This window comes from Procambarus clarkii, chromosome 73 (assembly GCF_040958095.1).
Source record: "Procambarus clarkii isolate CNS0578487 chromosome 73, FALCON_Pclarkii_2.0, whole genome shotgun sequence".
In the NCBI taxonomy this organism is placed as follows: domain Eukaryota; kingdom Metazoa; phylum Arthropoda; class Malacostraca; order Decapoda; family Cambaridae; genus Procambarus; species Procambarus clarkii.
Genome location: NC_091222.1, coordinates 28,337,549 through 28,357,845, shown reverse-complemented (window position 1 = coordinate 28,357,845; position 20,297 = coordinate 28,337,549). Strand labels below are relative to the sequence as shown.

At 28.0% G+C, this 20,297-nt stretch overlaps 1 long non-coding RNA gene across 3 annotated transcripts; it reads right to left on the bottom strand.

The window, feature by feature from the left end:
* Positions 1 to 11,960: 11,960 nt before the first annotated feature.
* On the bottom strand, positions 11,961 to 18,933 carry LOC138356540 (uncharacterized). Of its 3 annotated transcripts, XR_011224519.1 has the most exons (5): positions 18,870 to 18,933; positions 18,509 to 18,596; positions 16,848 to 16,976; positions 16,181 to 16,289; positions 11,961 to 13,249 (listed from the first exon to the last, which is right to left on the bottom strand). It is a non-coding gene; the product is annotated as an uncharacterized lncRNA (long non-coding RNA). The 3 variants fall into 3 exon arrangements; XR_011224518.1 differs by having other exon boundaries at positions 18,509 to 18,908; XR_011224520.1 differs by having other exon boundaries at positions 16,181 to 16,281; positions 18,509 to 18,908.
* Positions 18,934 to 20,297: the final 1,364 nt, after the last annotated feature.

Genomic DNA, 20,297 nt, shown 5'->3' with positions numbered 1-20,297 from the left:
CAATATTGAAGAATATTCTTCAATATTGAAGAATATTCTTCAATATTGAAGAATAATCTTCAATATTGAAGAATATTGTTCAATATTGAAGAATAATATTGAAGAATATTCTTCAATATTGAAGAATATTCTTCAATATTGAAGAATATTCTTCAATATTATTCTTCAATATTGAAGATTATTCTTCAATATTGAAGATTATTCTTCAATATTGAAGATTATTCTTCAATATTGAAGAATATTCTTCAATATTGAAGATTATTCTTCAATATTGAAGAATATTCTTCAATATTGAAGATTATTCTTCAATATTGAAGAATATTCTCCAATATTGAAGAATATTCTCCAATATTGGAGAATATTCTTCAATATTGAAGAATATTCTTCAATATTGAAGAATAATATTGAAGAATAATCTTCAATATTGAAGAATATTGAAGAATATTCTTCAATATTCAATAATATTCTTCAATATTCAATAATATTCTTCAATATTGGAGAATATTCTTCAATATTGAAGAATAATATTGAAGAATATCCTTCAATATTGAAGATTATTCTTCAATATTATTCTTCAATATTGAACAATATTCTTCAATATTGAAGAATATACTTCAATATTGAAGATTATTCTTCAATATTGAAGAATATTCTTCAATATTGAAGAATATTCTTCAATATTATTCTTCAATATTGAAGAATATACTTCAATATTGAAGATTATTCTTCAATATTGAAGAATATTCTTCAATATTGAAGAATATTCTTCAATATTGGAGAATATTCTTCAATATTGAAGATTATTCTTCAATATTGAAGAATATTCTCCAATATTGAAGAATAATATTGAAGATTATTCTTCAATATTGAAGAATAATCTTCAATATTATTCTTCAATATTGGAGAATATTCTTCAATATTGAAGAATATTCTTCAATATTGAAGATTATTCTTCAATATTGGAGAATATTCTTCAATATTGAAGAATAATATTGAAGAATATTCTTCAATATTGAAGAATATTCTTCAATATTGAAGAATATTCTTCAATATTGAAGAATATTCTCCAATATTGAAGAATATTCTTCAATATTAAGCTTTAATATTGAAGAATATTCTTCAATATTGTTCTTCAATATTGAAGAATATTCTTCAATATTGAAGAATAATATTGAAGAATATTCTTCAATATTGAAGAATATTCTTCAATATTGAAGATTATTCTTCAATATTGGAGAATATTCTTCAATATTGAAGAATAATATTGAAGAATATTCTTCAATATTGAAGAATATTCTTCAATATTATTCTTCAATATTCTTCAATATTGAAGAATAATATTGAAGAATATTCTTCAATATTGAAGAATAATATTGAAGATTATTCTTCAATATTGGAGAATATTCTTCAATATTGAAGAATATTCTCCAATATTGAAGAATATTCTTCTATATTGGAGAATATTCTTCTATATTGAAGAATATTCTCCAATATTGAAGAATATTCTTCTATATTGGAGAATATTCTTCTATATTGAAGAATATTCTCCAATATTGAAGAATATTCTTCAATATTGAAGAATATTCTTCAATATTATTCTTCAATATTGAAGAATATTCTTCAATATTGAAGAATATTCTTCTATATTGAAGAATATTCTTCTATATTGGAGAATATTCTTCTATATTGAAGAATATTCTTCAATATTGAAGAATATTCTTCAATATTATTCTTCAATATTGAAGAATATTCTTCAATATTGAGGAATATTCTTCTATATTGAAGAATATTCTTCTATATTGGAGAATATTCTTCTATATTGAAGAATATTCTTCAATATTGAAGAATATTCTTCAATATTATTCTTCAATATTGAAGAATATTCTTCAATATTATTCTTCAATATTGGAGAATATTCTTCAATATTGAAGATTATTCTTCAATATTGAAGAATATTCTTCAATATTGGAGAATATTCTTCAATATTGAAGAATATTCTCCAATATTGAAGAATATTCTTCAATATTGAAGAATAATCTTCAATATAGAAGAATATTCTCCAATATAGAAGAATATTCTTCAATATAGAAGAATATTCTTCAATATTGAAGAATATTCTTCAATATTGAAGAATAATATTGAAGAATATTCTTCAATATTGAAGAATATTCTTCAATATAGAAGAATATTCTCCAATATAGAAGAATATTCTTCAATATAGAAGAATATTCTTCAATATTGAAGAATATTCTTCAATATTGAAGAATAATATTGAAGAATATTCTTCAATATTGAAGAATATTCTTCAATATTGGAGAATATTCTTCAATATAGAAGAATATTCTCCAATATAGAAGAATATTCTTCAATATTGGAGAATATTCTTCAATATAGAAGAATATTCTCCAATATAGAAGAATATTCTTCAATATTGAAGAATATTCTTCAATATTGAAGAATAATATTGAAGAATATTCTTCAATATTGAAGAATATTCTTCAATATTGAAGAATATTCTCCAATATTGAAGAATATTCTTCAATATTGAAGTATATTCTCCAATATTGAAGAATATTCTTCAATATTGAAGAATATTCTCCAATATTGAAGAATATTCTTCAATATTGAAGAATATTCTCCAATATTGAAGAATATTCTTCAATATTGAAGAATATTCTCCAATATTGAAGAATATTCTTCAATATTGGAGAATATTCTTCAATATTGAAGAATAATCTTCAATATTGAAGTATATTCTCCAATATTGAAGAATATTCTTCAATATTGAAGAATATTCTCCAATATTGAAGAATATTCTTCAATATTGAAGAATATTCTTCAATATTGAAGAATATTCTCCAATATTGAAGAATATTCTTCAATATTGGAGAATATACTTCAATATTGAAGATTATTCTTCAATATTGAAGAATATTCTCCAATATTGAAGAATATTCTTCAATATTGGAGAATATTCTTCAATATTGAAGAATATTCTTCAATATTGGAGAATATTCTTCAATATTGAAGAATATTCTTCAATATTGGAGAATATTCTTCAATATTGAAGAATATTCTTCAATATTGGAGAATATACTTCAATATTGAAGATTATTCTTCAATATTGAAGAATATTCTCCAATATTGAAGAATATTCTTCAATATTGGAGAATATTCTTCAATATTGAAGAATATTCTTCAATATTGAAGAATATTCTTCAATATAGAAGAATATTCTTCAATATTGAAGAATATTCTCCAATATTGAAGAATATTCTTCAATATATTGAAGATTAATCTTCAATATTGAAGATTATTCTTCAATATTGGAGAATATTCTTCAATATTGAAGAATATTCTCCAATATTGAAGAATATTCGTCAATATTGGAGAATATTCTTCAATATTGAAGAATAATATTGAAGAATAATCTTCAATATTGAAGAATATTCTTCAATATTGGAGAATATTCTTCAATATTGAAGAATATTCTTCAATATTGAAGATTAATCTTAAATATTATTCCTCAATATTGAAGAATATTCTTAAATATTATTCCTCAATATTGAAGATTATTCTTCAATATTGAAGAATATTCTTCAATATTGAAGAATATTCTTCAATATTGAAGAATATTCTTCAATATTGAAGAATATTCTTCAATATTGAAGAATATTCTTCAATATTGAAGAATATTCTTCAATATTGAAGAATATTCTTCAATATTGAAGAATAATCTTCAATATTGAAGAAGAATATTCTTCAATATTGGAGAATATTCTCCAATATTGAAGAATATTCTTCAATATTGAAGAATATTCTCCAATATTGAAGAATATTCTCCAATATTGAAGATTATTCTTCAATATTGAAGATTATTCTTCAATATTGAAGATTATTCTTCAATATTGAAGATTATTCTTCAATATTGAAGAATATTCTTCAATATTGAAGAATATTCTTCAATATTGAAGAATATTCTTCAATATTGAGGAATAATATTTAAGAATAATCTTCAATATTGAAGAATAATATTGAAGAATATTCTTCAATATTGAAGAATATTCTTCAATATTGAGGAATAATATTTAAGAATAATCTTCAATATTGAAGAATAATATTGAAGAATATTCTTCAATATACAAGAATATTCTTCAATATAGAAGAATATTCTTCAATATTGAAGAATATTCTTCAATATTGAAGAATATTCTTCAATATTGGAGAATATTCTTCAATATTGAAGAATATTCTTCAATATTGAAGAATAATATTGAACAATATTCCTCAATATTGAAGAATATTCTTCAATATTGAGGAATAATATTTAAGAATAATCTTCAATATTGAAGAATAATATTGAAGAATATTCTTCAATATTGAAGAATATTCTTCAATATTGATGAATATTCTTCAATATTGGAGAATATTCTTCAATATTGAAGAATATTCTTCAATATTGAAGAATAATATTGAACAATATTCCTCAATATTGAAGAATATTCTTCAATATTGGAGGATATTCTTCAATATTGAAGAATATTCTTCAATATTGAAGAATATTCTACAATATTGAATAATAATATTGAAGAATATTCTTCAATATTGAAGAATATTCTACAATATTGAAGAATATTCTTCAATATTGAAGAATATTCTTCAATATTGAATAATAATATTGAAGAATATTCTTCAATATTGAAGATTATTCTTCAATATTGAAGAATAATATTGAAGAATATTCTTCAATATTGAAGAATAATCTTCAATATTGAAGAATATTCTTCAATATTGAAGATTATTCTTCAATATTGAAGAATATTCTTCAATATTATTCTTCAATATTGAAGAATATTCTTCAATATTGAAGAATATTCTTCAATATTGTAGAATATTCTTCAATATTGAAGAATATTCTTCAATATTGAAGAATATTCTTCAATATTGAAGAATATTCTTCAATATTGAAGAATATTCTTCAATATTGAAGAATAATATTGAAGAATATTCTTCAATATTGAAGAATATTCTTCAATATTGAAGAATATTCTTCAATATTGAAGAATATTCTTCAATATTGAAGAATATTCGTCAATATTGAAGAATATTCTTCAATATTGAAGAATATTCTTCAATATTGAAGAATATTCTTCAATATTGAAGAATATTCTTCAATATTGAAGAATATTCTACAATATTGAAGAATATTCTTCAATATTGAAGAATAATATTGAAGAATAATCTTCAATATTGAAGATTATTCTTCAATATTATTCTTCAATATTGAAGAATATTCTTCAATATTGTAGAATATTCTTCAATATTGAAGAATATTCTTCAATATTGAAGAATAATCTTCAATATTGAAGAATATTCTTCAATATTGAAGAATAATCTTCAATATTGAAGATTATTCTTCAATATTATTCTTCAATATTGAAGAATATTCTTCAATATTGAAGAATATTCTTCAATATTGAAGAATATTCTTCAATATTGAAGAATATTCTTCAATATTATTCTTCAATATTGAAGAATATTCTCCAATATTGAAGAATATTCTTCAATATTGAAGAATATTCTTCAATATTGAAGAATATTCTTCAATATTATTCTTCAATATTGAAGAATATTCTTCAATATTGAAGAATATTCTTCAATATTGGAGAATATTCTTCAATATTGAAGAATAATATTGAAGAATATTCTTCAATATTGAAGAATATTCTTCAATATTGAAGAATATTCTTCAATATTGAAGAATAATATTGAAGAATAATCTTCAATATTGAAGATTATTCTTCAATATTGAAGAATATTCTTCAATATTGAAGATTATTCTTCAATATTGAAGAATATTCTTCAATATTGAAGAATATTCTACAATATTGAAGAATATTCTTCAATATTGAAGAATAATATTGAAGAATAATCTTCAATATTGAAGATTATTCTTCAATATTATTCTTCAATATTGAAGAATATTCTTCAATATTGAAGAATATTCTTCAATATTGAAGAATATTCTTCAATATTGAAGAATATTCTTCAATATTGAAGAATATTCTTCAATATTATTCTTCAATATTGAAGATTATTCTTCAATATTGAAGAATAATATTGGAGAATATTCTCCAATATTGAAGAATATTCTTCAATATTGAAGAATAATATTGAAGAATATTCTCCAATATTGAAGAATATTCTTCAATATTGAAGAATAATATTGAAGAATATTCTTCAATATTGAAGAATATTCTTCAATATTATTCTTCAATATTGAAGAATATTCTCCAATATTGAAGAATAATCTTCAATATTGAAGAATATTCTTCAATATTGAAGAATATTCTCCAATATTGAAGATTATTCTTCAATATTGAAGAATAATCTTCAATATTATTCTTCAATATTGGAGAATATTCTTCAATATTGAAGAATATTCTTCAATATTGAAGATTATTCTTCAATATTGGAGAATATTCTTCAATATTGAAGAATAATATTGAAGAATATTCTTCAATATTGAAGAATATTCTTCAATATTGAAGAATATTCTTCAATATTGAAGAATATTCTCCAATATTGAAGAATATTCTTCAATATTAAGCTTTAATATTGAAGAATATTCTTCAATATTGTTCTTCAATATTGGAGAATATTCTTCAATATTGAAGAATAATATTGAAGAATATTCTTCAATATTGAAGAATATTCTTCAATATTATTCTTCAATATTCTTCAATATTGAAGAATATTCTTCAATATTGAAGAATAATATTGAAGAATATTCTTCAATATTGAAGAATAATATTGAAGATTATTCTTCAATATTGGAGAATATTCTTCAATATTGAAGAATATTCTCCAATATTGAAGAATATTCTTCAATATTGAAGAATATTCTCCAATATTGAAGAATATTCTTCTATATTGGAGAATATTCTTCTATATTGAAGAATATTCTCCAATATTGAAGAATATTCTTCTATATTGGAGAATATTCTTCTATATTGAAGAATATTCTTCAATATTATTCTTCAATATTGAAGAATATTCTCCAATATTGAAGAATATTCTTCAATATTGGAGAATATTCTTCAATATTGGAGAATATTCTTCAATATTGAAGAATATTCTTCAATATTGAAGAATATTCTTCAATATTATTCTTCAATATTGAAGAATATTCTCCAATATTGAAGAATATTCTTCAATATTGAAGAATATTCTTCAATATTATTCTTCAATATTGAAGAATATTCTTCAATATTGAAGAATATTCTTCTATATTGAAGAATATTCTTCTATATTGGAGAATATTCTTCAATATTGAAGAATATTCTTCAATATTATTCTTCAATATTGAAGAATATTCTTCAATATTGAAGAATATTCTTCTATATTGAAGAATATTCTTCTATATTGGAGAATATTCTTCAATATTGGAGAATATTCTTCAATATTGAAGAATATTCTCCAATATTGAAGAATATTCTTCAATATTGAAGAATAATCTTCAATATTATTCTTCAATATTGAAGAATATTCTTCAATATTATTCTTCAATATTGAAGAATATTCTTCAATATTGAAGAATATTCTCCAATATTGAAGAATATTCTTCAATATTGAAGAATATTCTTCAATATTGAAGAATATTCTCCAATATTGAAGAATATTCTTCAATATTGGAGAATATACTTCAATATTGAAGATTATTCTTCAATATTGAAGAATATTCTCCAATATTGAAGAATATTCTTCAATATTGGAGAATATTCTTCAATATTGAAGATTATTCTTCAATATTGAAGAATATTCTCCAATATTGAAGAATATTCTTCAATATTGGAGAATATTCTTCAATATTGAAGAATATTCTTCAATATTGGAGAATATTCTTCAATATTGAAGAATATTCTTCAATATTGAAGAATATTCTCCAATATTGAAGAATATTCTTCAATATATTGAAGATTAATCTTCAATATTGAAGATTATTCTTCAATATTGGAGAATATTCTTCAATATTGAAGAATATTCTCCAATATTGAAGAATATTCGTCAATATTGGAGAATATTCTTCAATATTGAAGAATAATATTGAAGATTAATCTTCAATATTGAAGAATATTCTTCAATATTGGAGAATATTCTTCAATATTGAAGAATATTCTTCAATATTGAAGATTAATCTTAAATATTATTCCTCAATATTGAAGAATATTCTTCAATATTGAAGAATATTCTTCAATATTGAAGAATATTCTTCAATATTGAAGAATATTCTTCAATATTGAAGAATATTCTTCAATATTGAAGAATATTCTTCAATATTGAAGAATATTCTTCAATATTGAAGAATATTCTTCAATATTGAAGAATAATCTTCAATATTGAAGAAGAATATTCTTCAATATTGGAGAATATTCTCCAATATTGAAGAATATTCTTCAATATTGAAGAATATTCTCCAATATTGAAGAATATTCTCCAATATTGAAGATTATTCTTCAATATTGAAGATTATTCTTCAATATTGAAGATTATTCTTCAATATTGAAGAATATTCTTCAATATTGAAGAATATTCTTCAATATTGAAGAATATTCTTCAATATTGAAGAATAATCTTCAATATTGAAGATTATTCTTCAATATTATTCTTCAATATTGAAGAATATTCTTCAATATTGAAGAATATTCTTCAATATTGAAGAATATTCTTCAATATTGAAGAATATTCTTCAATATTATTCTTCAATATTGAAGAATATTCTTCAATATTGAAGAATAATATTGAAGAATATTCTTCAATATTGAAGATTATTCTTCAATATTGAAGAATATTCTTCAATATTGAAGAATATTCTTCAATATTGAAGAATATTCTTCAATATTGAAGAATATTCTTCAATATTGAAGAATATTCTTCAATATTGAAGAATAATATTGAAGAATATTCTTCAATATTGAAGAATAATCTTCAATATTGAAGAATATTCTTCAATATTGAAGAATAATCTTCAATATTGAAGAATATTCTTCAATATTGAAGAATATTCTTCAATATTGAAGAATATTCTTCAATATTGAAGAATATTCTTCAATATTGAAGAATATTCTTCAATATTGAAGAATATTCTTCAATATTGAAGAATAATATTGAAGAATATTCTTCAATATTGAAGAATAATCTTCAATATTGAAGAATAATCTTCAATATTGAAGATTATTCTTCAATATTGAAGAATATTCTTCAATATTGAAGAATATTCTTCAATATTGAAGAATATTCTTCAATATTGAAGAATAATATTGAAGAATATTCTTCAATATTGAAGAATAATCTTCAATATTGAAGAATATTCTTCAATATTGAAGAATAATCTTCAATATTGAAGAATATTCTTCAATATTGAAGAATATTCTTCAATATTGAAGAATATTCTTCAATATTGAAGAATATTCTTCAATATTGAAGAATATTCTTCAATATTGAAGAATATTCTTCAATATTGAAGAATAATATTGAAGAATATTCTTCAATATTGAAGAATAATCTTCAATATTGAAGAATATTCTTCAATATTGAAGAATATTCTTCAATATTGAAGAATATTCTTCAATATTGAAGAATATTCTTCAATATTGAAGAATATTCTTCAATATTGAAGAATATTCTTCAATATTGAAGAATATTCTTCAATATTGAAGAATAATATTGAAGAATATTCTTCAATATTGAAGAATAATCTTCAATATTGAAGAATATTCTTCAATATTGAAGAATATTCTTCAATATTGAAGAATATTCTTCAATATTGAAGAATATTCTTCAATATTGAAGATTATTCTTCAATATTGAAGAATATTCTTCAATATTGAAGAATATTCTTCAATATTGAAGAATATTCTTCAATATTGAAGAATATTCTTCAATATTGAAGAATATTCTTCAATATTGAAGAATAATATTGAAGAATATTCTTCAATATTGAAGAATAATCTTCAATATTGAAGAATATTCTTCAATATTGAAGAATAATCTTCAATATTGAAGAATATTCTTCAATATTGAAGAATATTCTTCAATATTGAAGAATATTCTTCAATATTGAAGAATATTCTTCAATATTGAAGAATATTCTTCAATATTGAAGAATATTCTTCAATATTGTAGAATATTCTTCAATATTGAAGAATATTCTTCAATATTATTCTTCAATATTGAAGAATATTCTTCAATATTGAAGAATATTCTTCAATATTGTAGAATATTCTTCAATATTGAAGAATATTCTTCAATATTGAAGAATATTCTTCAATATTGAAGAATATTCTACAATATTGAAGAATATTCTTCAATATTGAAGAATATTCTTCAATATTGAAGAATAATATTGAAGAATATTCTTCAATATTGAAGAATATTCTTCAATATTTAAGAATATTCTTCAATATTGAAGAATAATATTGAAGAATATTCTTCAATATTGAAGAATAATCTTCAATATTGAAGAATATTCTACAATATTGAAGAATATTCTTCAATATTGAAGAATAATATTGAAGAATAATCTTCAATATTGAAGATTATTCTTCAATATTATTCTTCAATATTGAAGAATATTCTTCAATATTGAAGATTATTCTTCAATATTGAAGAATATTCTTCAATATTGAAGATTATTCTTCAATATTGAAGAATATTCTTCAATATTATTCTTCAATATTGAAGAATATTCTTCAATATTATTCTTCAATATTGAAGAATATTCTTCAATATTATTCTTCAATATTGAAGAATATTCTTCAATATTGAAGAATATTCTTCAATATTGAAGAATATTCTTCAATATTGAAGAATATTCTTCAATATTGAAGAATATTCTTCAATATTGAAGAATATTCTTCAATATTGAAGAATATTCTTCAATATTGAAGATTATTCTTCAATATTGAAGAATATTCTTCAATATTGAAGAATATTCTTCAATATTGAAGAATATTCTTCAATATTGAAGAATAATATTGAAGAATATTCTTCAATATTGAAGAATAATCTTCAATATTGAAGAATATTCTTCAATATTGAAGAATAATATTGAAGAATAATCTTCAATATTGAAGATTATTCTTCAATATTATTCTTCAATATTGAAGAATATTCTTCAATATTGTAGAATATTCTTCAATATTGAAGAATATTCTTCAATATTGAAGAATAATCTTCAATATTGAAGATTATTCTTCAATATTGAAGAATAATCTTCAATATTGAAGATTATTCTTCAATATTATTCTTCAATATTGAAGAATATTCTTCAATATTGTAGAATATTCTTCAATATTGAAGAATATTCTTCAATATTGAAGAATATTCTTCAATATTGAAGAATATTCTTCAATATTGAAGAATATTCTTCAATATTGAAGAATATTCTTCAATATTGAAGATTATTCTTCAATATTGAAGAATATTCTTCAATATTGAAGATTATTCTTCAATATTGAAGAATATTCTTCAATATTATTCTTCAATATTGAAGAATAATCTTCAATATTGAAGATTATTCTTCAATATTGAAGAATATTCTTCAATATTGAAGAATATTCTTCAATATTGAAGAATATTCTTCAATATTGAAGAATATTCTTCAATATTGAAGAATATTCTTCAATATTGAAGAATAATATTGAAGAATATTCTTCAATATTGAAGAATAATCTTCAATATTGAAGAATATTCTTCAATATTGAAGAATAATCTTCAATATTGAAGAATATTCTTCAATATTGAAGAATATTCTTCAATATTGAAGAATATTCTTCAATATTGAAGAATATTCTTCAATATTGAAGAATATTCTTCAATATTGAAGAATATTCTTCAATATTGAACAATAATCTTCAATATTGAAGAGGTTGTTAACAACAAATAAACACTAAACAACCTTCAATTCAAGTATGTTTATTCAGACAATAATAATTACATATCAAGATGATAGTCATTTACGGTACTTCCACTCACCTATACTTGCAGAACCTCAAGGGGTCACACAAATTCACTGACTGCAAATACACATTACAAGATTCATTTGTCATATAGTAAGCAAAGCATATAAATTTTACACTCTTGGCCCAAAATTCTTGTACCTGCGATGTATACTGTCTATCATAATGATATCACACATCCATACAATTTGATGTGGTACACTACTTATCAATAACTCTAGAAACTTAATGTTGTTTCGAGTGTCAAGGTATTTATGTATTAAACTTCAAGTATGTTATTTCAGAACAGTTAAAACAATATTCACTAAAACTAACCAGTACCTCAGGGTATTTCTACCACAAATTCAATCCGTAATATTACAACAATCCAATTTCACGCTAATACAGTACTATCTATGGGTATATTATTGTACATCAACGGCACTAAATTTCAATCAATTAACGCTCAAAGATAATATTCTCACTACTTTCTTCAATGATTAATAATAACACTATCTTTTCCCTGTCACTCACACTCCGGCAGATAAGAGATCTTCTCACACTCTCTCCCAACACAGTAACTATTGTGCAAGTGACGAGAAAGCCAACATGTTACAAACATCAAAGGTATTATTCATATCTATTTTCTATTGTATTTCTCTATACCGTTTTACTTTAACATTTGTTTCAACATTTGTCACTACACAACGTTCAACGCTAACACTACTTCTATTTTCATTTTCTGAGCTTGGAACAAAACCTGCTCAGATTGCCGACTTATTTTTTGGATAATGCTAAATCATATTTTATTATATATAACTAATTTTTTTTTATTATTTACTATATTTATTACCTATTTTATTCAGTAACAGTATTTGCTCATTAACAGCAATGATAATGACTTATTCACTAGTGCATAACAATCATTATTATGATTATTCATTCTATTTATAAACTACATTTTAATTACAATTCATAACTACATCCATATGTAGTCAATTAAACTTGCATTAATTTATTTACACTAATTACAATTCATCCGATTATTTATTAGCTATCTGCAGGCTTATCAATTTGGGGGTTCCGCCCGAGCACCGCAAACACCTCGCGGAAACCACAACCCAGAAGGGCGAACAAGTCGGCTGCCCGCTGGAACTAGCAATGTGGGTCGACCTCATGGGTGCAGTTGTCTCTCCTCGGGCTCCATCCCTTTTCATTCTTCATCAATGGTGCGCCTTCCGTAGTCGGTTCTGGAAGTATTAAGGCAGTAAGACTGGGCAGAAACGGCCATGCACTATCAACGTCACAGCCAAGGATCCTACCCCTTAAGGCTACTGCTGGAATTCGTTTCTAAGAGGAGGGCCACATTTCCGGAACCGAACTGGGCAACTGTCATTAATGGATAAAGCCAGGCTGATACCCTCTGGAAAAATCTGAAAACCAACCCTGGCACAGGGGAAACGAAGAGAAAAAGATCTTCCACGAAACTAGTCTGTAGCTAAGTAAGGTAACTACCTACCCGAGCAGAACTTTACCGACAAAAATAGGTTGGGGGGGGGGGGGGGAACCAGTTTCCGTATCGGCGTCAAGGCCACATGTTAATCAACGGCCATCCATCTAGCAAGCCATAATTATTTTTTTACTTTTAACATTGAATATTATCAAACAACAATATATATTTATATGACCACTATGTATATATTATAAAATAATTCTATAAATATCACCTTATAACAAACACCTCTTAAGGCGCAACATGCTTCCGTCCACAGTGAAAAATTATAACGAGGGTACCCGAGTCCGTTACACTGATCTCCACTCTATGTTCGCCTCAGAAACAATGTTACACCTCAATAGTTAACCTAAGAAACTGCCTTAACACGCGTCAATTACTTTACTCTGTGTCAATGAACATCTGCGACCAGCAGTAACCCAACAACCTAAACATCTCCCCATCTGAGGCAAAGTGACATGGACACCAGGAAGGCTACGGATCCCTATTTGTAAAACGTCTCCATAAACCACCGGCCGGGAAGCCCGCATATTTATAGCACAAATATAAACATAATACCGGAATAACATCGCCAGCTTAACTCATCACACGAATAACGTTTCCTGCAGACCCGACCCTCAACGCACTCACCTAAGACGCCAGTGGCTATAACTTTCATGGCTACATTGCCCACACAAACGTCTGGATAAACCAGCGGCCTGGGAACCACCAGTATCATCCCGCCTACACCCAGCAGACAACACGTCGGCTAACCAGCGGCCTGGGACGCCACACATGTCTGCATAAACCGGGAGCCTCCACATTCTTTCGGCCTACACCGGCCACACAAAACTACTAGAAACGTTTACTGGTACTGCTAAACGAAAATGCTAATCTCGACCTGTCAGTAATAACGTCATCACAAAGTCAACAATCACCACCTATCTCTAAAGCGGTAAGTAACATGACTTCCACTGAAGCAATGCATGAGTACCAATACATTCCGGAAGGAACTAATCATAATATGAGTCCAAGATAAACTTAAAGCCAGAGGCATGACGCCCAAATACACCGTCTAGGACATCCTACCTGACTTAACTTATGCTTCACCTATAAGTTAAACTAACAAATGTCAAACCACCAAAGAAACATGCACCGTCACACTCTTATTTTCAGCACATTTATGAAACATAACATTCTATGAAAACTTAAAACGTACGGCCAGGAGGCTTGTGACACAGCAGCTAGCCTAACCTACCTAATAACTTAAACGCGATAACCAATATTATCAACAAACATAAGTCTAAACAACTAATAACTAAAACCTGCAGCAACACCCTGCATAATTTGCGGGAATACTTACCTGATGTAACTAAACGTCAATGCAGGCCCAGTAACCTTGAGGTAAAGGGGGGTGGAGGAGCCCTACTCCGCGCCTACCTCAGTTAATTCATATTTTTAACTCGCCAACTACCACAACCTACGTTACTTCATCAATAACTAAATACAATAACCAACAGTTTTAATAACTTAATAAAACATGCACGGGGGCAATGCATCAATTGTAATAAATTGCAGAAAAACATATCCTACTTGCAAGCCCAACGAAGGTAACAGCAATACACTTGGACCCGTGATGCGGGTCAAAGATAAATACATTCCGGATACATTTTGTCACCCATAACACATTCTAACAAACAATATAACATTTCATATAGCCAACGTTTAGAGCAGGGTAAGTCAATTACAGTCAATGTTCTAACAATACATTCACGTCTCCTTTACAATTATATCTATTACCATTTTAGCTTCAGTTCTGTAACGTTCCCCATATATTATAAACTTATTTGGTATTTCCTAGAATGCCAATCACATTTATATATACAAGAAGGTACATTGGCTTTGTTATAATACATAGCATGCTATTTACACTTCTAAGGCAATTACTACGCGCAGCATTTCGGCCACATCCTTAATCTAAGATAATTTTAACTAGGTCAATTACACCGGATTTAATGCAATGATTGATACAAACAAAACGTGAGATTAGAAGGTACAGGTATATTAAACCACATTGGTATATTAAAGTTCCCATTCCATTGACACCTTCAGTCGTCATTTATACTAACATTAATAGGCAACATACAGCAGTTAAAAACCCCATAACACAGCAATGATCACAATGGTCACTTTTTTCAATGGGGTACATTATTATAATATTGGGTAACTACAATGCTATTTTAAAGCAACAATGTACAAAACAAGGATTATGCAATAACGTAACTTTTACTTTAAATATTTGGTACTTATCCTAAACCTATTATTCCTAATTAGGTACCTATTCTTCCTATTTACGTACCTCTTGGTGTAATCTCCCAACACAAATATTAGGAAATTAGGTACTTGTAGTTTCAATATTTACTTATGATTCCCTACAACTATCTATTCATTTATGATTAAACAATTACCTATTATTATTTCTCTACATCAACTATATATTTCCCCTTCCTGGACCTGACCACATTTACTGCCCTCTGTAAGGACACGCCTTCTAGGCGACTCCCTCCTATTTATCTATTATATACATTAATAACTATTCAAAACCCCATGGATCTCTAATAACCATCAAATTACATGCTCGACGATTCTGCACTATAAACATTTCCAACTATTTGTAATTCGGTCGTACCTTGTATGGAAGAGAAACTTGATCCTTCAACAGCTCCAGGTTCTGTCCCTACAGTAACTACACACGATGGTATCCACGTCTAGGGTCCTCAACTGTGTCACCTGCGAAACTATATTGTATTCAGGATTATGAACATTCATATACGATAAACATTCCTTATCAACATTACTATCTCAAATACACCACCATGCACTCTTCCAAAAACAAGACAGATTGGGAGGGAGGGGGGGGGGGGGCCCTCATGGGCCAATTTCGATTTGGGACACGCACCGACTTATGAATCAAGCGCCAATCAACCTTCCAGACACTGTGGGGGGGGGGGGGGGGGGGTTTATCAACTAAGCTTCATCTCTTATCTGGAAGCTGCGAGTGTGGCCTGTTCTTTATGTGTATTTCACCATCTATACATGAAAAACGAGTACCAGTCATACATATACACACACCGAACCTTCCACACATTATGCTCACCTCCAGCCATTTACTTTTATTATAAAATAAACTGTTCCGACTAGTAAGGCTGGGTCTCATGACGTCTAATGCTCAAAGTACACCACATGATTAATTCACGAATGATAATATATTTACTACTACTTGCTATTTCAGTTTTATGGACTACGTAACTACATTCTTGGAGGAAGATGTGTTGAAATAAACATATCACACTCACCTACAGGTCACAGCCTCTTCCATTACTCTGCAGTGTGGCGTTGGTTCCCCTCCACCAATGTTGCTTTCTTCAAAAATAGATACATCACCATTGCTGTTTCGCCCAGCCCCCACCTCTCCACACGCTCATCTGCATGAAATATATTGACTAATATGCATCCATTTAACATTGACAACATTTCTTAAAGCCTACAACCATCTATGAATACTCTAGTCCAAACTCCTTACACAATTCTCTCTTCCCTGCGAAATCATTTCCTATAATATAATTCAACCTCTAACAATTTGTATATTACTTTCTGACATGTAACTCCGTTTAGATGAGGGAAAACTAGAATACATAGCCAAACATGTCTTGCACCTCGGACCAGTGCTAATTCTTTTCAATACCATCAAAGCGCAGCCTTCACAATACCCTTCCCCACACTAAAACACCATGTCGGGTATACCTACAATCAGAAGCTAAACAAGATATTTTCAATTATTCCGCCTCCGTGTTCCCGCATAATCATCCTCCATTCCCCCAATAACCCTCTATGTTACACTTCTCGTTACACAACCTTAACTCCCCAATAATAACCTACCAGTAGTAATTGGGGTACCTATATCACCACAGATTGCCTGATTATGTTACACGGAAAGGACACTTTGTTCCTAGTACACAATTCTCCATTAACACTACAAAATCAAGTACACACCAAATACTTCCTCCTACACAGTGATAACCAACAGATCGTGGACCAATACCTGAAGCTCAACCATAACTTAAACAAGTCACTTTACATGTATTTTCAATTTTGCCGCAACCTACACTAATGGTGGAGCGCACGCTATCCCGCTCACTACACAATTACACCAATATCAACAACATAACCACCACCTACACACTCCCACGTGTACCGTCGCCACCCACCTACAGTAAACAAGACAAATACTGTCACGAGGCTCACATCTGGAGTTGAAATTAATCACCCATTGCTAGCAACTCAACCGGAACCTTCACATCCCATACACGAATAAATGATATTCTTGACCTGTATTTTTGTTTTACGAGCTCTTCATCCTACGAAGGAGGTCGCGCTTATTGAATGCTGTTTATTTAACATTATAAACAATTTCACTTAATATTCTCGGTAACATTCAACATTTCCTTATTGAAATGTTATCACCTATGTACGTCAAACCACTGGTAAATTTATGTCTACGGCCTTCGACGAGGACAGGAAGGCTACGTATTGTCAACGGTTCCCCCACCTCATACCTAAAATTATGTACCCACGTAACCCCAACACTTTAAAGTGGGGTGGGGGGCACAACAGCACTAAATTTGGATCAAAGACTACACTACCCACACCGACAGCGGCCAAACACTATCCACGGACTTATTCACTACTCTAAATCACCAGTTACCGCAAGCAACACCACCATCCTCCTTCCAGACTAGAAATTTAGACTTTGAGCAACGTTTTACACCACTTAACGTTAAGTGGTGTAACTCATAGATTTTCATATTTAAAACATAACTGATGGGGGTCCTGATATGGCTGTAGTAATGACTGCTCAAACTTCAATGCCCCAAATTACGCTCAAAACTACGCTATTCCTAATACAATATTACTATGCCTCTAACTATTTCCAAAGTGCCGGATACGCCCATCATACCTTGGTAACTCAAATACCACAACTGGAACATCTGCCACCAGCTTCTGCTCGGCAGGATATGACTGGAATCACCGCTCCTTCAAGACTGCTGTGGAAAAATAAAATACTATGTTAAAATACAGTACGTAAACATTTATAAATATATTTCAGTACTGATTATGGGTCAGTACTAGAAATGTCCCTGAATATATACCCCCCAACAGGGGGTATATATGCCAGCTAAAAATAATACAGATTTTTGCCCCTATGTGCGTTTTGACGGTGTACAGAGTGACAGTGTAACCTAGGGGTCTGTCAGCCCTAGCGACCCCAAAGGGTAACGGGGTACCAGCTCAGAGTAACAAAACGCCCTAACACTAACTTGTACACCTCTACTCGGCTAATTCTAGGGGCAAAATACGTTCCGTGGCGCCTGAATGAGCAGGTGGACTCAATAGCCAATCACGTTTCTCATTTGCAGTTGACGTCACATACTCAATAGCCAATCACGTTTCTCATTTTCAGTTGACGTCACATACTCAATAGCCAATCACCTTTCTCATTTTCAGTTGACGTCACATTGTCGCAACCTGTACTGTCATTGGTCCGCTCCACGTAATTGGATACCCGAGTAGTTAATGAGATTTATTTTTGGAAACTGAAATATATACAATCAAATGTATACCCAAACTATGAGAAACATACATGTACCAAATGAATGAGATTTTATTCATTTTTATAGATTTTACCTATTTTAAATTATCGGTTAGATTATGCACCTGCCAGAAACGCTGCGCGTACCAGCGGCTTTACAAGAGTGTAATTACTGTATTATGCTATGTATTCCCACAAACACAATGTACCTTCTTGTATATAATTAAATAATTAATTACATACATTTAATGTTTTACATTACACTCACAAATGATGATTTTCCAATACGTATTATTATATATATATATATTTATACTTTTTAAATAATAACATTAATTATTCAAGCTGTATGTACAGTACAACACAGTACAGCATAGTACAGTATCGTAGAGTACAGTTCCGTACGGTACGATGCACTACAGTATACTGTACTGTATACATTACAATACAGTACAGTACCATAAGAACATAAGAACATAAGAACAAAGGTAACTGCAGAAGGCCTATTGGCCCATACGAGGCAGCTCCTATTCTATAACCACCCAATCCCACTCATATACTTGTCCAACCCGTGCTTGAAACAATCGAGGGACCCCACCTCCACAATGTTACGCGGCAATTGGTTCCACAAATCAACAACCCTGTTACTGAACCAGTATTTACCCAAGTCTTTCCTAAATCTAAACTTATCCAATTTATATCCATTGTTTCGTGTTCTGTCCTGTGTTGATACTTTTAATACCCTATTAATATCCCCCCGGTTATGTCCATTCATCCACTTGTAAACCTCTATCATGTCACCCCTAACTCTTCGCCTTTCCAGTGAATGCAACTTAAGCTTTGTTAATCTTTCTTCATATGAAAGATTTCTAATTTGGGGAATTAACTTAGTCATCCTACGCTGGACACGTTCAAGTGAATTTATATCCATTCTATAATATGGCGACCAAAACTGAACTGCATAATCTAAATGGGGCCTAACTAGAGCAAGATATAGCTTGAGAACCACACCAGGTGTCTTGTTACTAACGCTGCGATTAATAAATCCAAGTGTCCGATTTGCCTTATTACGAACATTTATGCATTGATCCTTTTGTTTTAAATTCTTACTAATCATAACTCCCAGATCCCTTTCGCAATCCGACTTCGCAATCAC